We start from the raw sequence: 22771 nt of genomic DNA on the forward strand, positions 1-22771 counted from the left end.
ATTGATATAAAATCTCTGATGTTTTTACAAATAGCTAATAACGGTAAATAAAAATTTCTGAAATTGTATAGACATCAGATTTATGTATACTGGTATAAAGAACTGTTTACCAGAACTCTTGTGATATGCTTTCATGGTAGTTTTTATAGAACTTTTGAAAATAAACTTATATTACTATTTCCTTTAAACTTGAAACCAGGAAAATTTATAAAACATTATTTAAATTAATAAACACACAATTCCTTTTTTTTATTAAAAATGCCTGAAAATTAAACTTTTACCAGGAAAATAATTAATACTAAACTGAAACTTGTTTTAGCTATGTGAACTCCTCTGATTTTTCCCCTAGAGTTATGGCAGATTTTTGGGAATACGTCCTCTGTTGGGTACTTCATTACAGGGGTGAAACTGGAAATTAAACCCTAAAGATTCTGTTGTCCTAACCACACAACCATTAAGGAATATTTCAATTAGATAAATAACAAGAAAGCAATACTTGATTTAAAGACTTATACTTGAAGAAAGCAAGAGAAGGTTTTAAGAAATCAGGGAGTTTTAATAGGTTAAAACAGGCTTGGTGAAAGGTAACATTCCAAATTCTTTGTGAATTTATTATTATGTCCTTTGAATTTAGTTTTAACCTTACTGTATTGATATATGTAATAAGTAATGTCAGTTTATCAATTTTACCATGGTGATATGTATCAAAGTAGTTTAAATTAAATATTGTTTGAAATGATATAAACTTAGTCAATATAAGATTTATTGTGTTGCAGTATTTATAGTAAACAGTTAAACCAATAAAGAGCTCAATACAATATTTTATTTACTTTGATAAAGCGTTTAAAACAGTTCGGTAAAGAAGGTGATCAATATAGAAATTGTTAACACCTTCCTGTATAGTTCATTTAGTACAACATATTTCATATTGGGTTGGTTTAAACATCATTTATTTCGAAAGTATTGTACAATGTAAAGGCATAAAGAATAGGGTACAAAAAACAAACCAAACAGGCTTATATGAATTGGCTTCTTTGTTGGTTGGGTATAATATATATGTACTATTTTAAGTAACATATGATGTAAATAAAACGTAATTGCAGTATTTAAGTCATATTTGGTGTCGTTGCATGATTATAGTTATAACAAAAGGTGTAAGAAAACATTAATGACAGGCATTGTACATAAGGCAGAGTATGCCTGATACTACTCAGCTAGTGAAATGTTGTCTTTTAGTGTGAGTTATTATATTATCCGGTCTGTGTATGTCGTGATTTTGAATTTGATTGTCCTGAAGGATCAATGATACTATAATTTATTTATAAGTAAAAACCATTTACTACGTGTCTGCTGCATTTCAAAGTGTTCCAATCTAGTGGTGTAGCACAGGATTTTTGCTTTAGAAACTAGAGAGCTTTATAGTAAAAACCATTTACTACGTGTCTGCTGCATTTCAAAGCGTTCCAATCTAGTGGTGTAGCACAGGATTTTTGCTTTAGAAACTAGAGAACTTTATAGCTTTATGAACTTCTGGATTTTTCTTGATATGTCCTTTGAAAGTAATTCAAAATTTAATGGTATTTAGTGGTGTGGCAATGATAAACTTCATGGCTTGCTAGATTCAAGACTTACTGTTTTCTTTCTATGTAGCCTACAGATGTGTATTAAATTGATATAAGTTTTATATATTTTCAATCTGATTAAAATTGCATGTCAATTACATTTTTTTTTATGTCATACTCCATTAACATCTCACATAATATTTGAAGATTGAGTTCAGATCACATGCATTTATCAAATTGGTCTTTAACTCTATCATGTAAAACAGTATTTCAAATTTCATTCAGATATCTTACAGTGTAAGCTAAAATAATTCCAGAAAACAAATTGTCACTCAATTACCACAACAAAGGACCATAATTCAGTAAAAAAAAAATAGTGAATCACACAAAATGTAATCAGCAGTGTACCAAGTTTTAATCCGTTATCTCAACGTGAAATTTGGTGAACACAAAAATAGCAGATAGATGAACTGACAGGAGAAAGAGTCCCCTCAGGTATCACCATTAGATGACAAAAACTTAAATTGTACCATGGCAGTGTCCATATTTTCCTGAAGCATGGACAAAACTAGCCTCCCGAGCATGTCCTGGTTAAAGAACACAATGGCAGAAATAATTTCATCAGAATGTTCTTCATCAGTGGTGTGTGTTGATTGATTACCTGTGATAATAAAATTAACGACCTATCATCTACTGGGTGGTAATTTCATTATTCTATGTTCAGGTTTTTATTGACTTTAAACATACAAGATTGGATGTTGCATACATTATTGTTGTAATGTATGTGTTATATGCTGCCATTAAAATCTTGAAATCTTCTGGATGCAGGTTTTGCTTGATTTATATGAGAGCTGACAAAATATGTACAAGTACATACATCAAGTGTCAAAATACCAAAAGTATGAGAATCTGAAGATTTGTATCTTTTTTTTTGAGTCTTGCAGATGTGTTTAGCAAAGTTTTAAAATAAGTGTCCAATAAATCAGAAGCTCGTTGTTGGCCTGTTATTTTTCTTTTCAGATTATCATGCTGCAGTAAAAGCTAATATAAATAACCCCAGGGATCGGGTGGCTGCTGCCCACAGACCCAGTACAGCTCAAAATCAGGCCAAGATCTGGAGGATTTTGTCACTAAACTTTTATTAACCCATCTAAAAGTCCCTCTCTCTTCTGAAATACATATTTTTGTGACCTTAAAGAGGTATAAGCGCTTTGTGTAGTCAAGGCCGGTTGGTAGAAAAATAGTTTTAGATTGTAAGTTATTTGGGTATACAGTTGCATTGGACATACTCAAATTATAACCAACAGCCCTGTTAACCAGTGCTGGATTATGGCTCTGCTGGCCTTAAGGCACATTTTGATAGGTGGCCTGAAAATACAGATACTTTGGGATCACCGATAAATTGAGAACCAATTTTTTTTTACAGTAATAATTATAAGATTACAGTAGCTAGATTACAACTATTTTTACTTGATTTTTTTGTGGCTTGGATTTTTGACTGGCCCTAAAGCATGTGCCTTATTTCATTATTTGCCTAATGGTTAATCTGGCACTGAAGTTACCCAAAGTTGATCAGTTCTTGGTTTCCCTGTAATTAGGTGATCTTATTAAAAGTAATTTAAACGTACATTATGGGAGATTCGGTAACGAGTTGGCAGTTCTGACTATAATAGTCAAAAATTAGATAATGTAGAAGGCAATTTGGTGAAAATTTCATTCAAATTGATCCACTATGAACCGAGAACTAAGCGACTGAAATTCCCATAAGCCTTGGTCATCATTACTAAAGTCAGTACGATAAACAGCATAGTCTCGATTATCCATTTAATCGTTTAATGAGAAGGAAAGTTATGCAGTAAATCGGCTTACAATCCACTAAAGATCGCAGGCTAGCGCAGCCATCTAGAGTTGATTATGGCCTGGATAGGTTAATTAATGTCTAATTAATAATTTAGATAACATTTCAGGCCTAAAGAAAGACCTGAAATAGGCAGATTTAGCTCTTGCATAATGCATGTTTAATTAAAAGTAAATCTTTATTTTGTTCCAATTGTGATATAATATATGGGTCTACTCTAGATAACTGTTATATGTGATTGGGTAAAACCATTTTTAGCAAAAGGAAAAACATTTTCTCATTGGTTAAGTGAGAGGTCAAGCCAAATCAGACAAAGACAAACTGCTTATAGATGTTTATACCTTACTTAAAAGCTAAATGGAAATGAAAGGATGGTAAAAAATTTAATTAAGACTAGGGTTATTTTTGTATGATATTATTCAAAATGAATTATATTTATACAGTGATAATGCTCTTTAAAATCTGTATGTGGGGTCAATATAGGCCCCACCTAAATTAGATACTTATTGATAAAGAAAGAAAACTTAATTCTTCACATTACAAACCTTAGAGTAAGTATGATTATTATACACAGTCGAAACACAAATTGCTGATAATGTTCCTTCTAGTATTGTCTTGTTCAGAAGACCATATACAATGTACGTGTATAAGCTAGGTTATAAATAATATTTTTATTTTTTACATGGAAAGCCATGCCATTAATTTACAATGCACTGTATGCACCTTATTCAGAATAGCTCTTATTCGAGAAGATTTCCATTCAAGTCCAGAATTTCTAATTAAGTTCAGGCTCTGAAATAAACCTCTAAGTTATTTCTCAAGTACATGTTTATGTATTTTTAAGATCTTCATGCATGACTATGCTCTTTTTTCTTCTTTTTCCTTGAGAAAACTATGGAATGTAATTATTGATTTTTTGAACAATGAAGTGATGGCAAGAAAAGGGTTAAATCTCTTGGGTTGGCTATTAACATTATCCGCCAATGTAATACTAAAGCAATTCTCTCAAATAAAAATTCAGATTTTCTCAAGATCATATGCTTGAAGTTTATTTTCTTTATTCTGTATGCCAATATGTAGGCTACATGGTTGGAAGTCGGTTTTAAAACACCTGAACAACTATGCATACTTTCCATGAGTTTAACAAGCAAAGCAATTGTGGACAAGTAATACAATTAAGTGACTTGCTTTCCAGCGTCCCTAATATATACCCATATACATTTTTGCCGGGTCAAAGTCTTTTGTGCATGTGAAGTCCCCTCCAGTACTTAATACTAAAACCAAGGTAATCTACCAAAGACACACCATCATCTGTTATTACTGTCTTCAAGAATTCCCAATAACTACTTGTATGCTATTTTCCATGAAGAGTGTCTTGAAATGGAACCATTCACCTTAGCAGCTTGACAATTTGTTGTAAGTCTATTGGTTGCAAAAAATTCACTAACAATATACAATATGGATGTGTCAAGATATGTGGTAGGAGTAAAAATACTAAAGCCTAACATATTTTCATTGTCAACAACATTTGTAACTTCTGACAAAATGTCTTCCATTAGATCATCATCTGTTTCTGTCTGTAAGATGAATAATAGTGTGCATGAGAAACTGGTTTACAATACCAAACATGAGAACTTAATGGTATTTGTATTTAAAAATGTTTAAAAAGACAAAGATAGTGAACTGGCTTAGGTTTAAACATTTCAGAGGCCAGAGGGCCATTCACACATATTTTTTTCACATAATCATGCATGTGGACCAAAGATTACTATTTATAACTTTTGAAAAATGTCCCAATAACCATCCTTTTACTGTAATCTTATTTCAAATATTTTGAAGTCAACCTAATGGAAAAGCTAAACAACTGGAAGGTATTAGCCAGAGAAAATTCCATCAGGTTTTACCAGAGGGCAGAATTACACAGTGACATCATAACAAATTGTAATGTGCTACTAAAGCAACAGGGATATTAAGGAAGAAAACATTATCTTAATACATAACATGGTGAAGAAAAACTCATTACAAAGTTCTAATCTGAGTGGAGAACAAGTAATAAATCTACTTATCTATTACATGTATCTATTTTTACATAACATTAAAGTTAGTTATTGGTGATATAATCTTTATATTTTTTTTCTCATCTATTTGCAGATGGTATTTGATTAAAAGAAGGGAGAAGATACAAAATTGAAATTATTTCTTTACGTAAAGAGGGCAAAAACCAACAAACTGTTATAGAAAGTCTACTTTTACTTTGTATTAGAAGCCAGAGATTCATTAGAAATATAGAAAGTAAATAACAAATAATCTCTATACGAGGCAACACCACCACTAAAGGGAAAGAATGGCTTTAAGAAATGAGGCACAATATATGTAGACAAAAGATTGTTTTGATTTCTGGTCTTCCCAAACTCTTGCCAAACCTTCAAAAATATTAATGGTATGTGAATTTCAAAGTTTGATTTCAAGTCTTTCATAATCAAGTGCTTCCAGTGATAATTAGATATGGTCTAAAAGGTGATTACGACGATCTATTCTGCTCTCTAATTTCTTACAGACAATTTCTGATCGAGACGTATGATTTAAATCTGAGGATCTGTGTCTATTTAAATGAAATTGTTTTGCAGTTGAATAAGTATAAGGTCTATGTGGCTCGTTCAGACAAATGATTTTATAAATTGGTCAATTGATCCAAAATTATACGAACAGCAATTACCCAAAATATTAGAGAAATATTGAGCGTTATATTTTGTTCAAAATTTGGTCTTCTCAGATGGTCTGCATGATTATTGATAACATTAAAAACAAAATAACTTAAGAACAGTCTGTTGTGTAATGAGGAGTATAGACCTGCATATATTAAAAAATTGTTGGCAGTTAGTGGACAGATGCACTAATAGTATACAGAAACCTATGTAAGACTAAACACCACACTTAAAGGAAGAGCAACCTATTTTCATCATTATATAAGTCCTGAATTATCACAGAGTGGGAAAACTGCAAAGGAAAGTGATGAAAGACCATTGAGATAGCAAATAAGCAGCTAATGAACTCAATACTTTGAAAATTTTACAACTTTTTTTTAAGAGTAAAAAAAACAAATCTAGTTTAAAAGATAAATGCATTTAGAAATGTGTTGAAGCAGGTCCGTTTCTAAAAATGTAAGTGATAAATCTCAGTATTGTGGGTGTGCTGTTCGCTTACATCAATAGTATTGTTTTTAATGAGAGTGCTATTTGTTCACATGGAGAGAAATCTGTAAGAGTCATTTTACCCTAGCTTAGTTTACTTGTTGTATATCTGTGTATATAATGCCATTGCTACCATTTGACTGCATTTGCGTGGTTGTAGACAACCAGAGCTATACACACGTGAAGTGTTCTTGGACTAAAGGATGCCGCTAGTTGTTAATGGTGTGGAAAATTTGCCAAAAGTGTTTCTGCCTCTTAAACTAAATCCAGAATATTATCAAGAATTTATTTCTTCTTGTGAATTCCTGTTAAAATAGAGTGAGCAGTTTATTTTTAGTTTTTTTGGAATAAAGTTGTGTTTTTCTTGGATAAAGATTTGAAGATCTGCTGGTGAATCGGTAAGTAAAGACATGATTGTGTTTTATATACCTTGCTGTCTTGATAATACATCAAAGCGCTGAACACCTGCGTAACAAAACATGTAAGTGTTTTAACTTATAAGAACAAATCTATTCATTTTCTCATTCATAGCTTAGGGATTTTTTTTATTCTACATGTAGATGCAGACTTGGGTAAAAATTTATGATTGATATTTCCTGTATATATGTGTATGGCGTTTTATTGATGTATTGAAATTTCTAACTATATGTAATTTTAGGTATCAAATTCAGATAACAGTTTATCTCTATCTTCAACTAGTTTTACAAAGTTGTTCCATGAATTTGTCATTTTTTAAAATATAACTTTTCACCACAGAATTTAAGGTTAACCTGTTAACTGAACTGCATTCATTCATTAAAAAAATCCTGTTTAAAATAATCGATGAAGGATAAACAATTACTTGATACTGTCTCCTTATAGTCTCATAATACCCGTTTACACTTGAGCGTGCCGTTCTCGGCACGGTACCAGGCCATGATAAATTTCAAGAAATTGACCCGTTTACATTACCCTACAATAACTGGTCTCGGAATCGTGCCAGGCACGTCAAATGTGGAACTATTCACAGAAAAGTTAATTTTAGTCCCTATGTAAATTTCGTGGGGTGAAAACAATTATAGCGGTTGATTTAGTTTGGGCAGTCATTTTGACAGGAATGATGACAAAACTGTCAAAATTCGTGGGAAAAAGGTTAAGATTCATTTAGCGCATGCGCAGTTCTCCATACTGAGTACCGTTCTCAGACCGGATAGTGTTCACACTATGAAAATTTAACTGGTGATGTGCCTGGCACCATGCTGAGACCACCTCACTTCAGTGGGCCAAATCGGCACGGTACTCAGTATGGCACGCTTATGTTTGACCCGTTTACACTACAAATAAACTAACTGTGCCGTGCCTGGCACGCTTGAGATTTGTAATGTAAACGGGGTTATAATCTAGCGGTCACAGGTGTCATTCCAAAGGTTCATCAGTGAAATAGTACATTGACCACTGAACACAGTTTATGGAACATTAAAAAACCATTAAAGATGATTGACCTCAGATTATTGTGATGATTGTGTGGTAATAGACTTGGTGAGGTGATGAAGGAATAAAACTTGTACTAGCTTTATGTAAAATTTCCAAAATCATGCCCAGTTTCATATTGCAGATTTTTAATCCATGATTCAAAATAACTGAATATGAAATCAGAATTTCTTCAAGTAATTATTTAGTCTTTTCTAATAAATCATGTATTATATTAAACTGCCAACTTTGTCGTAATTATGGAATTAATAATCTTAGCGAGACGGTAATGCGATACATCCAAGGCATTAATTATTGAGGAAGAATTTGTACAGTAATACCAATATAACATCAATTATTGACCAAATCTCTATACAATTACATTCATTATTGATGCACAAATTATCTATGTTAAGTCTTGGGTATCTTCTTGATGATATATACTATAATTGAAGTGATAATTATTGAAGAATTGCTAAATGAAGACATCTGGTAAAACAAATAGGACAGTTTTATCTCAGGAGGTTTTAATATGATCAACATGAGGTTATTGGGTATAATGTTCTCTCACTGGTATTATTAACCTATTATTGCATGTATTATTGTCATAACTGGGATTTGGTAATTGGGGTGCTCGGGTTTGAATGAAATGTGTATACCCTAAGCTAGCTGCATGCTACATGTAGGTAGAAAGCTCTTTTTTTTAAAACTGATTAAATTTGGCCAACCTTTGCATCCAGACAACAAAATTAAGCTAGATTGTCAATTGTGGGTGTTAAACCAGCTTATATTAAAGATATGAATTGTATAATAGATCAATATGGGGGTGGTTGTCAGATATTAAAAAACGATCAACCTACACAGTTTTTAATCACCCCACTATTTGATAAAACCGATAACTTTAATTGACTGAAATGAAAATATAGTGTGCATTGAGAAAAATTTTGATCCGACAACAGCATTTCTGACTTCTCGTCATCAAATTCCAGCTGCCAAATGTTATTTTACATGCATGCCAATGTGTACATATGGGACCTCAGGTTTTTGACCCATCCGAACGAGACGCTGTTTCTGTCTAGGCCCTCTGTTTGGCACCACAGAAAGGGAAAACCAAGCTGAGAAATCCTTAAGAATATTCTTGACAAACATTGAGATCAACCAAGCAAATCCTGCATCTTACTCATTGAGCAAGCATGACTCCAAAATGACCAGCAAACACTGTTAATATAAGGACATTACTGAAATGGCACAATTTCTTCATTTTTATGTTTCGAACAGCATTTAATAACATCCAGAAGGACAACAATGTCCAATTCTGTAATGAAGCAGGAAGCAGAACTGAGTTTTTGATTTTGGTAGACAAATGAATGTAACTGGATCATTATTTTACATCAGTAGTGTTCCAGTTGTTGTCAGATAGTGTTATAAAAGCCAATAAAGTGCTATCATGTCAGCCAATATCTTAAGAAACAGATATGATTTGAGGATAAGATTAGTAGTGTTAATTGAGGATCACCAACATTAATCTTTCTCAGATTTAATTTGGATAGTTCTAAAGGTTTATGATACATCATCATCAGGGTTCCACTGTAATCAGTTTGAAAGGTCAGTCATATTGTTATTATCTGTATCTGTATGTGCTTCATTGATACTTATCAATTATGTTAAAAAAATGTGCTTTATGGTTTAGTTGTCCTTTTTTATGACAAAAGATTACTAATCGACAAGAATCAATTTTGATTCCCATCACACCGTGCATTAATATCAGTTCATGATTCGAACTTGGACTCACAACAAGAGAAACTGTTAAGTTGTCCTTTTTTATGACAAAAAATTACTAATTGACAAGAATCAATTTTGATTCCCATCACACTGTGCATTAATATCAGTTTATGATTTGAACTTGGACTCACAACAAGGGAAACTTGATTTTATTTGTACATTATTCACTTACATGCATGTAAAAAAAGTGTGATGACTTAGTGCTGTTTTAAACCATAATAAGTTATTTCAGAAATGCTAGACTGCTAGGAGTACAATAGGGAAATTGGCTTAAACCATTGAATTGTTTTACGATAACATGCAGGAATATTTGGTTAATAAATGTCTTACTGTCCAGACTACATTATAATTAGCAATCATAAGTATTTTTATATATTATGTCATGTCTTTGTCTTGTCTTCTACCGATTGTCATGTCTTTGTCTTGTCTTCTACCGACCTGTTAGTCTGACACCCAGGTGGTATAACTAAAATTGTATCATTATATCATTAAGAATGTGACAACCAAGTTAGGAAGGTACATTGTAACAATTAGTGAGTGGGAATCTTTATCAGAAAGATGAAATGAAATGGGGTCAACGTCCTGTATTAGAGAGATCAAGTGACTGCTATGTTAAAGTGTTAAATAATAAAGTGTCTACGAATTCATTCTCCATATCATGTTAGTATATATATACCTACGATGAAATGTATAGTACCAGACACAACATGTATGTTTGATCAATCTGCCCATCCATAGGTGACTTTTTAAATCTATATCTGTTATGCCTCTTGGTACTGTTGCAAAAGTTTATTGTAACTCCATAAATCATATTTATTGTGGAATTGTTTTGGAATTCATGTTTTATTGATTTTCATCGGTTTCTGTCAAATTGAATTGCAATACCCCTTGATATGCAGCAAGCAAAACCCCTAGAAATCTATAGTTATAGAAACCAAGCTTGTTGAGTCTTGATTTGATAAAGTTACACCTTATATTCTCCTCAAAACCTACTTACTGGTGTCAGTACAGCTAAATATTCTTTTTGTACCAATTACTCACTACTACTCAATATCATCTTATTTATTTCTGTTACTTGATCAGATAATAATATAAGTGTTCTAATTTTTAGAGAAATCTATTTAAATATGTCTTATAAGGATTATAATAAATATGATTTAGTCTGTTAACAGATACATTCTGTAGGCAGGTACATAATGGCTTTCTTGAAATCTTGTAGGCCAAGACCAACCAGGAAGGAATGGGGGTCTATTCAGAACGACAGTAATAGTGCCCACGAAGCATACATGTGAATGCTGAAGACCTCATTCCAGTCGTAACAGCATTAGTGGTCAATGATGTTCATAGTACTGTATTATGTTTATCATAAATTAGTTGCATGTCCACACTAAGTTCAACATTTCTGATAAAACTGCTCACTGTGCACACAGTAAAGGTATTTCTTGGTTTACCAGGGTTTGAATTAAACTTTCGAAATCTGTGTCTTTGATCCACTGAATTAATAAATTATTGTTTTCTATATTTTAAATAGCTTGGGTATCACAAGAATAGCCCCCCACCCTCCCCCTTTAAGAATGGAAACCAGGAACCCCAATTATAGTTGGACCATATGTTTCATTAGAAATGTCTACTGATCTTAAAAGTCATGATCTTTGGTAATAAATTGTGAAACCTAAAAAAAGATTTCAAAGTTTACCTTTATGAAGCTTTTCTTTAGAATGAAAACCAGAAACACCAATTAGTTAGACCATATGTTCCAGTATTCTCCAACTATTCATCTTATCTCTTAGGTATATATTTTAGGGTATTTTAATGTTCTGGTATACATGTATGTAAGAAGTAGATTACAGTCTTGTTAGTAATTTTAAACCAACAGCTTCTGGTACTTGTATACGGAATTACAGTCATTATTATAACAAAGAGTATGACTTTGTTTGGCTAACGGTCAATTAAGTCTGCTTGTTTGTGACTTCTATCAAGATAAATGAAAGTGTGTGTTGGGCCAGTTGCTGGATTTTGTTGATAAAGCTGACAGTAAAATGAACCTCCAGAGAAACATGTTTCTTTCATAATGAAATACCAGAAAAGGAAAAGGTAATTGTTGGTCTTAGTTACCCCATCAAACCAATCTGGTAACACCTAAAAATAAATTTTCACAGTAACGGAAGTCTTGAGTAGATCTCAACAGATAAGAAAAGGTAAATAGTAAAACTATTAACTACACATCACTCACTTTTTAAATTTTTGCCAAGATTTTGTACCTATATATAAAAAAAACAACTTGAATTGGTCTCTAGTATAAGAAAAATAAAAAAAATGGCATTAGTACATGTAGCCAATTAAAGGAAGAAAATGTTAAAGAATATAATTTCACCATAAGAAAAAATATTTCTTAAGATACAGGTTTTTTTTACTAGTAGTTAAAGAAGACATACCTGCTAATTAATTGGTGATTGATGCCAATTCAAATGGATAGAAGAGTGATGAAAGAGAACAAAAATGATGTTTTGATGAAAGTTCCATAATTATTCAGTTCTTGTTCATTTCTATCACTAAGGGAATAAAGATAACTATTGAGAAATCAAGTATTAAATGAGATTAATCTTTTGAAGTCATTTCTTTTGAAAAATGTATTATACATATTATCTTATGGTGTAAACCTATAATTTATACACTAAGTATGACAGAACCTTATATACATGTAGATATATTACATTGAATTTTTGGAATCAAATCATACTATAATTTGTTCATACTATATAAGTTCTAGAGATGCTAACATGAGCTTAACATGATCAGATGTAAATTGTAATGAAAATGAATTTACAACCAGATAATACCTGTATTTGCTGTATCCATTGAAGGCATATTATAGGTAAATACATATTATATAAAAATATATCATTTTGAAAAGATGTATGTATCCATTTAAACTGTCTTCATTAGCCCAGTCGGAGCAGAACAGTAGGATGTTAAACCCCATTTTATTTCATTTTATGTATCCATTTAAAGTATATTTTAGGTACTGAAGAAATGTGTAATAAACGATTGAAAAAATATAATTTCTCGTTTTATCCATATATTTCCTCATCATCAAAGAAAGAAAGATATGTATGAACTTGGCAAGGAATTTCGAAGATGTCAAAAGGTTGTATGTAACATTATTGCATATTACATGTGTTGAACTGATAAACCTAGAAAGATCAGCAATGAAAAGAGAAGGTTGTGATAAGTATGTGGATAGTAGCTACATTAAAACCTTAAGATTAAAATACCGCCCTGGAAGAAATCAGTTGGTTATGTTTTTATAAGCTTATAATCAGTGTACATAGATGGAAATGATAAGATACAAGTCAAACAGCACAGTTTTTTTTATTTTGTTATACACATGATAAAATTGCACATTCACGCTCTACAGTTACGCTGTAAGAGAATGTTCATCATAATCAGTTGTTTTTATATCTCTTTGAAAACAATACTAGTCATAAAGAAAATATGGAATTATTGAGCAGTAAGAGTTCAGTCTAATGTTACATATATCCCCATAGAAAACAGTGAAATCAAAGAAGAATTATTGACAAAAACTATTTTTTGTTGTTCATATTTTGAAGAACCTATTAATAACATATACTTATGAATTTTTAAATTACACGAAGCAGTATTTCAGATTGACATTTGTTAAGGTGAAAGAGACAGAGAAATAAGACTGGAAACATACATTGATACTGGAAAAATAGAGCATTGACCTTTAAAAAAATGAACATGTTAAAAAATATTTTGAAGAGGTGTTGCAGCGTAATCAACTTTGTGCACAATATAAATAGATTACCATATTTACACCGGACTTGTAAACTGTAGCTTTGCCATGTATTGAATCCATCATTTAATTTCTGCCGAGTTCAGAACATTGAACTTTTATTCTGCTATGATTCGTGTTTACCATTCTTATAGTGTAAATATCAGAGAGTGGTAATAGATTTTGGTAATTGAAGTCGATTATCATGATATAGAAATTGATAAAAGGATTAACCAACGACTATGGTTTACAGTAAAGTGTGTCTAATGGTTTTATTTAGACTCTCCAATGCTGAGAGTTATATTGGCAAGTGAACGGATTGTGTTAACTTAAGGATTTGTTCTGAAGTTGTTCTGGCACTGAATATTTGGGTAGTCAACATACTGAATTTAAGCTTCTGGTTTGACTCATTCCGATTTTAATATCACTGGATTAGCTTTCTAAATTAATTCCCTTTAGACGTTCCTGTGTTTAGTAATTTAGTAGTTTTGTCAGTGCAAAGTGCACACAGTTGAACAAGCTGATATCAGGGAGATAGAGAGATGAGGTTTAACTTTCACTTTACATAAACTAGGTCATTTTGGGACTAACATGATAAATTTTAGTTCTATAATTTGTTGAAATGAGGATGGGTCTGCAAACATACTCCTTGTACCAATATCAGTTATAGTATTTTTATTTAACCAGATGGAATAGGAATCACTGATCTTGGCTGGATCAGATAGTATGGAAATCACTGATTTCACTTCAAACAGATAGAATAGGAATCACTGGTCTTGCCTCGAACAGATAGAATAGGAATCACAGATCTCGCCTTGAACAGATAAAATAGGAATCACTGATCTCACCTCAAACATATAGAATAGGAATCGCTGATCTCATTACAAACAGATAGTATAGGAATCACTGATCTCACCACAAACAGTCAATCATTGACTATTATTACAAACTAGGAATATTATACATTAATGTAAGAGCAATTATTCAGTGTTGTCCAGGTATTGATTTCTTGTATATTCTATAACACAAAATCATAGCATGTATAAAATTATTAAAATTGTATCAAGTTGGCAGAGAGCAGGTCACATCAGATTCATTTAACAGAATTAAAGGTAACAAATTCATGTTTAATTATTAGATCGCATGTATATGTCAATATACACATATTTATTACTGTATATGTATTTGATACACAGCCATTTTCTTTTGTATGATTTTGGGGGATTTTGTACTGGAATATAGAAATTAAAGATGTTCTTGTAACTAATGGCTGCATGGTAATAAAATTAAATGACATCCTACTTTTCTGCACTGACAGGGCTAATGAAGACCGGCATACAACATAAAGTGTACTATGAGGGGAATTTTGCCAGGACAGTGGCTCTACTCATTTTTCTAATTCCAACTGTCAAGGGTTGTTTTATGTTCATGCCAAGCTATACACAAGACCTGGTAATGAAAGTGGAGTTGAAGTTCCAATGCAAAAAAGATCTATATTTTCTTCGTTTTTAGATTAAATTTGTCTACTTGAACTTCATTTTTTGGAAAGTAGCTTTCTTGGAATAACATGCATGTATAGTATAGTCTTTGACTAGCCAATTACATGTACATGTTTCTTTAGACTTGGGGAAACATAGCAACTATCTTATTTCAACCATCAAGCAAGTATTTTCTGTTCTGGAAATATTTAAGGTTTTCATAGTGTGTCTGGTGTAGTTACTTCTAAAGCTTTTTATTAATCTTTACCTTTCTGTCTTATAGACTGGTCTCTTAAATTAAATAAAACAAGTTCACCTAAACTCATTAAAACGCAAAGATACTAAAGTTGTCAAAAGGTAATGAAAAGCAGGAATATTCTAGAGGTAGTTTTCATAGCCAGAAGTACTTCTGACGAAAAACATTCCTCAGTATTTTGACAAATGAAAAAAAGAAGCAAAATCTTAGAACAGTCATGAGTAACGATTATAATCTATCAGTACGTTGACTTTGTAGAGAAACATTGAATTTTACCATTGCAAGTCTCGGGTCTGCTCTGGTAAACATCAATTCACATGAATTGGCTGAAAATTTGCTCAGTATAACATACATTACATACATGGACTCGCACTGGGGAAGATTAAAGAAATGGTTTAGCAATTTCCATAAAAAATTAGGCGACATGAATTTGTCCAGATGAAAATACCTCTGTCTTTTTATTAAAGATCAGAATCGATATCAATCCCTTAAGGTCTGAAAGGGGAAATCCACGATTTCACTGGTACCGGTTGATAAAAGTGAGAGTAAGTAGGTCCATACAAATGCCACACCAAAATACAAGAAGAAATAACCAAAATAGCTTGTCTAAAGTTTTCAGCTCAAAATCACTAGATCACTAGGTTTGCTGAACAGGGTTATGTAACTTATTTAAGGAATTCCACTGTTTAGTTAAATGAGTGACTTGGTACAGGGTCCAGATAAAGGTGTTACAATAATACTGAATTAAGCACAGGTTCAATTCATCTAAAACAAAGAGCCACATTGTACATTGTCATACCATGGAAGATCACACCTTGCAGAAAACAGTATATCATATGACGAATCAACCTGCTTAAAAAAAACAAAAAAACACCAATGAACAATACATGTAGGTTCCACACAATTATTACAAACATATATTCTTGCACCCAAGTGCAAAGTTATAATAAACGGCATAGTCATCGTTCTGAAAGGAGCTAAACCTCTAACTAAATATTTTCCATAATATGCGAAATCAAAAACACAAATTAAAATTCAATATTGGGCCATTTCAATCAATACTGATGTTTTACCAGGCGTATATGTTCAATTGTTCACGTATTTCACTGAACGTAATTGATCAGAAATTACAATGATTTTTTTTAGAAAATTGAATATAAATCACTTTACATATGATAAATTCATATTACATGTGCTTTTAGAACCATTTTTGGTTATTTTAAGATTCAAAAGACTGGAGTCATATGCCCATTAAATATATTCTTTGTCAAATTTGTCGTACTGTACAATATTTTTCAACAAGTCATGTTACTCTCCCCTACATGTATATAAAATATGAACATTCAGGCTAATAATGTATTTTTCCCTCTTTTTCACCCCACTGTAATTCAGATCCATGTTTTAGATATACTTTATTAATTATTTCATATTCCACTCCTGACACTTCTGATCTCCCTCCCTACTCCCATTAAAACCTCAACAGCCTGCATGTTTAATATCAACCATATACACGCAAGTTCCATGATTGATATACTTTTAAATGTAGATACATGTAAGCACAAATATACATGCAGCTAGACTTAATTACTAAATAATATAAGGTACAAAACTAGCATAGTATGGTATAACCAACTATGCTTATCAAGGAGAAACTATTTAGATAAGCATTCTGTGTTTCTGATCCAAGTAACTTATAACAACCACAATTATTCTCTAGGAATAGTTTTAAGCTGTTCCATATGTAAGAAACTGAAACACATAAATTCGACCATACGTACAAAGTGCTCACAATTTCCTAGTTTCAAATATGAAGCTAAAGACAAGCAATTTCTAACATCTTAATGCCTATTTCACCAGCACTAGCAAATTTAGTTCAATGCACTTGTCTTGTACTGTATGTGTAAATAAAGCTGTTTGTGATCAGGGGGATAACCATTATCTTTTGGGACGAAGAAATCATGACAATTAAAATGGAGGGAACATTTCCTACATATAAATAAACTGTTTCAACCTGATTATAGAGAGTTAATTAACTGCTAATGGTCAAATATTATTACAAGAATGTTTCTGTCGATGTCAAAATAACAACCTGAGTAGATTCACCTGTTAAATGTTATTCTGACATGCATGTGAACTGGCATGTTGGTATTAATGACTGTCTGGTTGTAAAACTGCCTATTCTCTTCAACATGCAACATACACACAATCATTTTGGTCATTTTCAGACTAATAGCCCGTTTAGATGCTTATTTTTAAACCAGTTCATAATCACTGGGGTTTTTAAGACAGCATCGTGTTGCGTTCACACGTACTATAAGTCAAACCAGTTTAACTATTCTGAACTCTTCGGTCGGAGGTTAGAGTTAACTACGCATGGGTAGCTTCATATTCTTTATTCGGTTCTCGCACGCTTTCCATAACATTGGCACGGTCTGACCCCGATATTTTCAAAGGAATGTAACTTACTGTGACATGCTCAAAGCAAGCTGGAGCTGGGGTTATTAAGCCAACCCATTCAGACAGCTAAGATGAACCAGTTTAAAATAAAACGCCTTCTCGAAGACAGGTCGCGAGCTGGGGTTTTTAAACTTGTTTATTTGCCCCACATTTGCGTTTAGACACTTAAGTTAAACTGGTTTAACGATCCCTGGTTTTTTTAAACCAGTTCAACTTAAGCCTCTGAACGGGCTATTAAATACACTGTATCTATCTTCAATGGCTCCATGCACAATGCTGGGGGTTGGGGGGAGGGACACAATTTTGAGCAGATATTGAATGTCAACTGGGTACATTAAACTCTACACAGATGGACAGTGGTTTTCCATACCATAAACACAATAAAACAACACTGTACTTGTCCTAGCAAACTAAATATGTAAACTCAGCAAAATTAAATGTGTCAGTTGTTTTAGAAAGAGTAAGCATTCCCTGCTTCATGCACATTGACATCACTGTTTACAGATAAATGGAACAATATTTTGAACTTCGATTTCGGAAGCCAAAGCTAAACTGGAGAAAACATTATGAGGAAATATATTATATTTTGTTGTTGGTTAGATGGACTTTCCTGCCAATATTAAGAGTCACTAAATAAGGCTATCAAAAAAAACCAGTACGGTTTGAAATATTTATTGCAAATTACCCGAGGATTTGACCAAAAAATAAAATTGGTTTATTGCTGAATGATTTCTTGATGCATGTATTGGAAATTTAATAAACAGTTTATTCCTGAAAGATTTCTAGAAGTCTTTCCCTACAGCCAAAATGAGTAGTGTCATTACAAGAAGATTATTGAAGCATTGGGCAAAATGAGAGCCATTGAAAACTATTCAGACAATTTAGCCATTTTCCTTTGGCACGGTTTTAAATCTGATTTGGCGCAAGGACTTCTGCAACATGACAGAAAATCGATACATGGGCAAGTTTCTTGACCTACAATTCTTCTCACTCAATAGAATTACAGAATTAAATGATCAGAATTATAATAAGAAGAGCCAAATTGTTGATATTGGTTTGTTATTTTAGGTTATAGTCCTTCTAATATTAGTAATTGCTAAGATCTGTTCAGACAGCTTGACAGTGCCATTGAAGTCTACTACTCCTAATCATGTTTCTAAACAGTGCAATTTGAAATTTATTGATGAGAGAAGTTGATCATGATGATTGGGTTAAGCGATGGTAATCTGTATTAGATTATTAACGCCTGCATGTCTTTGAAGTTTTTTCATTTAAATTTGCTTAAATTTGGCAAGATATGATTATGACTCCCAAGAAAAACTACAGGTTCATGTTAAAGAAACATTAAAGGAACTAAATTGCTAATATTTTGGACCTAGAAATTGACACAAATGGGTCACAACACATTTAATAATGTAATATTAATGTGTATCAACTAATTTACATTCAATCATTCCTGTTTTTACTCTCATTTCTAATCAGTTATATTCAGCAAAATACGCCAGAAGTCTCAGTCTATCATCGTTCTTCGATGACTTTGGATGATATTGAGTTAGAGATTTAGCTACTTTAAGCAATAGATTGGTCCTGATATTCAGAAGTAGAATGTAATATAATGTGTAAGGGCAAAACTTTCCAAACATGCATACATGTAGCTTGTTAGTTTTATTTATCACTTCCACTTTGTTAGTATTTTTTAACATAGCATTACCAGGCACTAAATATATACCCTCCAGCAGCATTTTGAATGGTGGATGTTTTGGGGCCAGGAGCAATGACTATATGTATTTACATGAATTGTGAACAGATGGACAGGGGTGATGACATATTCTTTCACATAAAATGTGGGCATAAATAATATCACCAATTCAACCATGATAAAGTCCCCCAATAAAAACCCAAGTGCAGTAAGATGCAGATTATAGTTGATTAATAATCTTGTCCACTTATCATCTAATTGATCAGAATAAATCAAAACAGGTTTGCAGACCTTGATCTTGACTTGAAAGTTTACATTTTCGGTCTCCTTGATTCCAATATTTGATATTTTAAGAATATAAATTATGTATTGAAGATTCCATTTACATTTCACCACATTTTTTTGTTCTTACATATTGTAAGTGAATGAACTCTTTTGATCATGGCACCTAATTTCACAATAATTGAGTGAAAAAATGTCAGATCAAGAGCTGAAATGTGTTTTTATAGTACATTAAAAGCTGAAGGTCATTATCTTAATGTAGACATTGATAGTTTTAGTTTTTTGTAAGGTGTGTAATTAAGAAGAGAATTAGTAAGAACAGTCACACACTAACTGTATTTCACAATCATTTTGAGTGAAGGAAAAGAGAGAGAGAGGAATGAGGTTGAACACCCACTCAGCACAAACTGAGTTATATCACACTTTATTTCAACACATTTAAAGGGTATTTATCACCTGAAGGAAAAGGGAACACCCCTGGGCTTCCACTTCAAAATTTTCACTGTCGGTCATTTTTGATAACGGACAAAAACTTTGCAAAATAATTGATATTTCATGTTTTTTTATTCATGGTAGGATATTGTGAATTCACGTGTCTTTACTACTTTGTCAGCATAGTGTACACAAAAAATTAAATTTTGAACTTAAAACTGAAATATTAGTAAGGCTTAGGATAGTTATTTATTAATGAAATATCCCTTTTGGCTACTTAAATAATCGAAACAGCTGAATTGGCTGTAAAAAGATCATCCCAGTAGCTTATACATATTACCACATGTTCTATAGAAAACACACTGACCATGATAATTTTGAGTTGTAATACAATAACATTGAAATGAAGATAAATATATAAATATCCACAGCATATTTCTCACATTTATTGGTTAAAGACCATCTCTTACGGCGTTACAGAATGCAGAATTGTGACGTAAATCCTAATAATGAATAACTAAATAACTAACGGATAACTAGAATGTCGTCATGTATAATAAGAATAACCATATATACACGACATTTTTGCAACACGTGGAATTATCAATATTGCTTTACAATAGCACTGGAATACGTAATTTTTCGGTAAGCAAGTTAACTAATCTCTAGATTTAATTTTTACAATACCCACAAGGCCGTAATACTGCTGTAAAAATATTATAATGCATTTTTCTCCCAACACATACATCATATGGAATTTAGTAATTTCTATGCTGTTTTTATTTAATACATGTATGACGGTTGGATTCAAAGAGCAGTACTTCATATCTGATTACCCTTTTTTCAAAGATTATAATAATCTTGTTTACATCGTGTGTGACCGTGACGGTAATGGTGGTAAACCGGTAGTGAATGACGAACAATGGACTGCTTCACGCCTTTGAATAGTGCAGAAAAGTAGGAAGTTAAACCCTTTTTCATTTCATTTCTTGTGATCTACAACACACACACACATTACACCACTTATCCAACCAACTCTGTGTTTGGAGTTTGGAGTCTTGGACTGTCTTGGTATTATTTACCATATGATTGCCACAATATATAACCCAGGTTGGGCGGAGGCACCATCTCAGTTTCAATTCATTGTTCTTATACAATCTGTCAGAAATGGAAAGAATTTCAAAACACAGTAGGGGAAACCAGGAAAGCAAATGCGTACATAGACCTCTCAAAAAGAAGTTTCCCTCCCGCATGTATTTGTATTGATCCAAGGTATGTTCATGTACTATGTATGTACTGATACCATAAAATATTGTGATATTCGATCACTTATCTTCGCGTGAGTCTTTATCCATCATCTTCTGATGACCATAGTAATTATCTCATCACTTTGGCTTCTTAAGGTCACCATGACAAACTAATAATCCTTGCAGCAGTAATTATGCCTATGAAAAAAGAACATAATAATGGGTATGATTTAGAAAATTTCATTAATTTCTCAGCAGCAGTAGAATTAGTTTATTGATTGATGTTAAAGTAAAATGGACAAAGAACGATATTATTGATTAAGATAACAATAAATCGTACATGATTTTTATGTTATTACTGCCATGTAAATATGATTTATACTATATTGTCATAAATACAAATTATCTTTGAGGTGTTTTATTAATTAAATCTGGATATTTGATTACTCAATGGGATTCTATTCTTTCCTTGATATTCATAAATCATATTAAGAAGTAATGTAATATATTGTTGTAAGATATTCAGTAAATATGTAACTGCACCAATTAATAAGTATTAAAATGAAAAAAATTGTTCATGGTGAAAAAAAATTCAGGGCCCCATATATCTATTTCTTGATAGAATCAAATATTTCACATTTAATTAATTAAAAATGCTGATCATCATTTCCATGTTTTGGAAAAATTTAATTTTTCACATCTAAATCCACTCTGAAACATGATTTAATTAAGAAAACGAAACTAGATAATCTCCCAGATTTGATTCAATCTGATTGAAGAGGGGGCCCATCAAGAGATTTTGCCTAATACCTGTTGGCATGTTTATATCGCTTGCAGAGAGAAGATGCTGAATATTGCATAATTTTCATTTCATCATATCTTTGAATATAATCAGTGGAATTGAACCATTTTGGACTGATATTCCTTTTAGATATTGAACTCTCACAATATTGTAGTTTGCAAGACATTCAATATCCCACAAATGACTGTCATTGGCTTTAAGTTGTTGCAGCATTAACACCTCAGATCCTGGTTTTACCCAGCAAAAGTAAGCCTACAGGTAAAACAAATATTTTGCTACACAAGTTTAAGTTACATTTGCGTAACTTTGTGCGGGGGGTTGGATGGCCGAATGGTTAGCATATGCGCGCTGTATCATAAGGTTTGTCATTGAGTCAACCATTGTGGTTTCGAGTCCCCGGTTGTACGTGACAAGGAGTAAGGTCGCCTGTCCAACCTCGTGGGTTTTCTCCGGGTCCTCCGGTTTCCTCCCACTGCGAAA

At 32.3% G+C, this 22771-nt stretch overlaps 1 protein-coding gene across 4 annotated transcripts in view; it reads left to right on the plus strand.

The window, feature by feature from the left end:
- Positions 1-22771, plus strand: part of LOC126810921 (CUB domain-containing protein 2) — a 147981-nt gene that overhangs the window by 38802 nt on the left and 86408 nt on the right. For all 4 annotated transcript variants that reach the window (XM_050536307.2, XM_056098638.1, XM_056098639.1 and 1 more), the window contains exon 2: positions 5572-7009. The gene's annotated coding sequence lies outside the window, so the exon portion shown is untranslated. The remainder of the gene's footprint in view (positions 1-5571; positions 7010-22771) is intronic.

Source organism: Patella vulgata, chromosome 2 (assembly GCF_932274485.2).
Source record: "Patella vulgata chromosome 2, xgPatVulg1.2, whole genome shotgun sequence".
Taxonomy (NCBI): domain Eukaryota; kingdom Metazoa; phylum Mollusca; class Gastropoda; family Patellidae; genus Patella; species Patella vulgata.